A 4395-nucleotide genomic window follows, 5' to 3' on the forward strand; every position below is an offset into this window, starting at 1 on the left:
CCCCATCGTGCGCAGCTCGGGGCGAGCTACGGCGAGCGGCGCCGTCGTTCGCCGCGGATGAGGAAGAGGCGCGCCGCCGCCGGAGCACCAAGCGTGGACGGGCGCGGGCGCCCACGCCGGAGCAACGGCGGGGCCAGCATCTGCGGAGCCGACGGGATGGTGCAGGAGGCGGACGGGCGGGGGCACGAGCTGCCGAAGAAACGGCAGGGGCGCAGATGGGGAGCAGGTGGATGGGCACTGGAACGAGCTGCCGCCGGGGCGAGCTAGGGCGACCACGGCGGCCACGGGCGAGCCCAGGCGCCGGCAGCCACCAGCGAGCTCCGGCGTGGGCTGGGCGACCACATGCGAGCTCTGGCCGGGGCGGCCGCCGGCGAGCTCCGACACGACTGGTGCTGGCTCGAGTGGTGACCTCAGCTCCTCCTCACCTACATTGCCAACTCAGCCCTGTCAAATGGGTCCAAACAATTAGGAAAGTTGTCAAAAACACCATTAGACGAGAAATGGACCAATCTGTTACGACATGCCTCAGAAGTGGTACTTACTTGTAAAAATTATCAAAGATGGTATCATCCTGTAACCGGTGCCCCAATTATAGTATGTATATGTAATTTACTCGTCCACCTGGCCAAGGTCTTGAACTGCCGGCGTCTCCAGCTCAAGCTAGTCTAGGTCGAGGAGCTGCCACGTGGTTTCATGGTTATTTTCCATATGGGGCCTCCTCTCGGGGGTGTCAAGATTGCTCCATGGGCCATGGCCGAGCCGATGCCTCAATACACATTTTCTCTAACCTATCGGTGCCGCCGCCACGCCCGATTTCTCACTTAAATGTCTATAGACATACTAATATCTCAGGTTGCAAGCGGGGCGGGTTGCGGTTAACTGCTACAGAGCGACGCGGGATTGTGTTAGGATTGCGGGTCGTTCGCACCTTGCCACAACAAACCGCTATAAGTAGCGCGGGACACTCGTTAATCCCGCGTCATCCCGCATTAGGCTGGTGCCAATGCATCACCACACTATAGCCTCGCCACGTCAGCTCTCACCCCCACTCTCACCCCACTCTCACCCCATGGTGCCAGTGCACGGGCTATAGTGCCCACTCTCGCCTCACTCTCGCCTCCCTACCGCCCCCACTAGCACCACTATCGCCCCTCTCACGCCTCGCTGTCGCCCCAACGCGCGGCGTGGCCGGCGGCAGCCGGGCGGTAGCGCCCGGCGCCAGCCCCAGCGCCCGGCGCTGGCGTCCCGCCCCACTCCCGCCCGCCTCTCGCCCCAAACCGGGCGCTACCGCCTCCACTCCAGCCTGCGTTGGCACCAGCCTTAGTCCGCGTAGACTGCTATAGCTAGCTAGCTGATCGATCCCAACTTCGCAAGTAGCTAGCTGCCTAGCTGATCGATGAGAAATGGAGAGCTCGGTCCCCTCCGTCATTAGTCCGCGTAGACCGCTATACGGCATTAGTCCGCGTGCACACCATAGCTTGTCCCCTCATTCAAAATGCGTCAGGACATCTCTAGCGGCGCGACGCATTTCGGACGTTCAAAAGTGGTCGCGAGCGTCCGTTTACGTCGCCCCGCGGATATATTTTGTCCGCTCGTCCGTTTGCGTCTGGGTGTGCTCCCACCGGGGCGACCCATTTTTTTGAATTGCAACATAGTACAAACATTGAAAGTAATACATAAAATGCATAAAAACTATACAAAGTAGATCTATAGGCCTAGACTACTTGCTTCCTGACGGGCCGGCACCGTCGTTGCGTCGCTCCGTCGCTTGCTTCTCCGCCGCCTCCCGCGCGGCCGCTATGGCTCGGTGCGCCGCCGCATCCTCTTGCAGGCACTGCTCCAGCCTCGCGTTGGCGGCCTCGTCCTTGAGCGTCTCGAAAGACTCGACGAGGGCCCGCTGCTCCGCCGCCTTCTCCTCCAGCGTCGGCGCATCAGGGTCATCGGAGGACCAAGATATCTCCGAGTCGGAGTCCTCGGCTGCAGCAGCGGCCGCAAGCCTGCGATGTTCCAGCTCGGCGTCCAACGCCGCGTGGCCCGCCAGCTCCTCCTCTGCTTCCTGCGCCGCGAGTGCCAGGCAGGCGGGCTTTCTCAGCGATAGGGACTTCCTGATTGACCGGCCACCGCCGCCTCCTCATCGTCGAACACGGCAGCCACCGGAGCCTCCACAGGAAGACGATGACGCCGACAAGAACTGCGACATGCTAGCCTACCACAACGGAAAAATTGGTCACATTCATTTTGCGTCTAGCCGTTGGATCGCATATTTTTATCCGCGCAGAAGCAAACGAACACTTTTGATCCGTTTGCGTCGTCCCGTTGGAGATACCCTACGAGAATGTAGAAACCTGATGATCGATTTTCAGAGGGGATGGGAATAACCTAGTCATGTTTATACTATATGGTACGCATCATGCAGAAAAGAGAGGCCGCAAGTTTCCACTCATATGTGTCCATCAGTTTCAGAACAGTAACAAAATGCACCAGTACTCAGAAAAGTACTGATCGGAAGTACCATACAAACAACATTTAGAGAACAAAATAACAAAGTACCATGCAATCTTACAAATATTGGAATTTTGGACACTACAAAATAAGGTTGATTGCAAGAAATCCTGTCTGCATAGCACTCCAATAATCAGTCTAATTATTAGTATAACTTAGCACCATGGTTTGTGCAGCACACTCCGCACTCTGGCAGTGATCTCGTGGAGTTTAGATTCTTCCACATGGTAGAACTCCCAACACGAAGCTGAAAGTGCGAGTCAAGTTAGTGAAGAAGAAAAAGATTCAGTTTGCATATCTTAAAAAAGTTCAGAGCATTATTGTACACCACGCAATCAATAATAAGCTAGAAACCGGATGGTCTGGAGGTCCTGTAGATGATGTATGCTGCTGTATTGAAGAACTGAAAGAAAAAATAAATACAGAACAGTGAGGGCACAGGTTCGTTCCATATTTCGTTAGGCTTCCATCTGACCAACTGGAATGAAAACGCAAAGCAGCAGAAATACGTCTAGTATCAAATGACATACAGGACTACAGGAGTCTAGCTGATCCTTGGAGATCTGTGGGTCACATACCTTGATTTGCAGCTGCAGTGATTTCTGAAGATGGCAGAGATCCTTTGTTCTTGGAGATCCTTTGTATGTCCCGATTGCAGAGATCCTTTGTAGGTCCAGATGTGGAGATGACGGCGGCGCCGCCGTCGGCCACTCCATCAAGAACTGCGAGCGGGGGCGCCGATGTCAATTGAGGAACTGTGAGCTGGGGCGCCGATCTGGATGGAGGAACTGCGAGCGGCGGCGCTGATCCCGATGTGGAGATGGCGGCCGCGCCGCCGTCAACCTCTCCATCAGGAATTGCGAGAGAGAGCCTGCGGAGGGAGGGCGGTGGGAAGAGGAGGTCGGAGCATCGACGGAGGTCGGGGCATCGTCCAATCTTTCTTGGTCAACGAGGCCACGAGGGTGGGGACTAGGGAGCGTTCGCGTCTGGACGAGGGGTCTTGCGGGTTATGCAGTTTTGCGGTTTTCTAGCGGGCCAGGCGGGATGACCGCTTTGTCTCGCGAGTAGGTTTGCGGGCTGTTTAGCGGCGCCGCGTGGGCTTTTTTTGCGGGGCGGCCCAGCGGCGTGGCGGGATATCCCGCCCCGCTTGCAACCTGACTAATATCACATGCCATTGTACTATGTTGGCAGTTCATTTTAAGTTATGGATAAGCCGTAAAATTTGTGCACATAAGAGCATCTCCACCGGGGCTCTAAATAATCGCGGCAGGGCGCTAGCACAGCATCCTTCATTTGATGATGTTGTTCCCACACGGCGCCTCTATACGGCAGCTCCAATAGAAATTCAATTGTAAATAATATTTTAAAAAACAAAATTCATACGAAATTTATACAAAAATTACTCGAATTTAAACTTAAATAAAACTTAAACGTAGAACCTTAATCTAGTGGTCGTCGGTTGGGACGCGCGATGGGTCTGCCTCATCGTTGTTCTTCGCCTTTGTTGCATGCGTCTGAGCCCACCTCTCTGACCTTTCTTCGCGCATCTGGCGGTGGAGCATGGCCGCCGGCGACACAGGAGCTTGCCGGCGACGATGTCCCCTCAACGATGCCAGTCATCGACGAGACTCCTCGTTCTGGGCTAGCCTCACCAGCTCGTGGGCGAACGCCTCGGCCTGGCGCCGAGCGTTCAGCTCAAGGAGCTTTTGTCGCTCCGCCGCCATGAGGAGGCGCCCCGCCTCCTCCGTGGCCGCCCGCTGGCGCGAGATCTCGACGGCGTGCTCGAAGTTCGCGTCGTTGATTAACTTGCGCTGCTTCTCCTTCAGCCTCCGGAAGCGTTGCGCGTTCAGGATGCCAGGATCGCCGCCTGCTCCGGGTCAGCGGCGACCTGCG

The 4395-nt window shown here is 56.2% G+C and overlaps 1 long non-coding RNA gene across 1 annotated transcript; it reads right to left on the reverse strand.

Moving 5' to 3' along the window:
* Positions 1 to 2539: 2539 nt before the first annotated feature.
* Positions 2540 to 3418, reverse strand: LOC124698806. Its single transcript, XR_007001127.1, has 2 exons — positions 3081 to 3418; positions 2540 to 2749 (listed from the first exon to the last, which is right to left on the reverse strand). It is a non-coding gene; the product is annotated as an uncharacterized LOC124698806 (long non-coding RNA).
* Positions 3419 to 4395: the final 977 nt, after the last annotated feature.

The sequence above is a fragment of the Lolium rigidum genome, chromosome 3 (assembly GCF_022539505.1).
Source record: "Lolium rigidum isolate FL_2022 chromosome 3, APGP_CSIRO_Lrig_0.1, whole genome shotgun sequence".
Lineage (NCBI taxonomy): Eukaryota > Viridiplantae > Streptophyta > Magnoliopsida > Poales > Poaceae > Lolium > Lolium rigidum.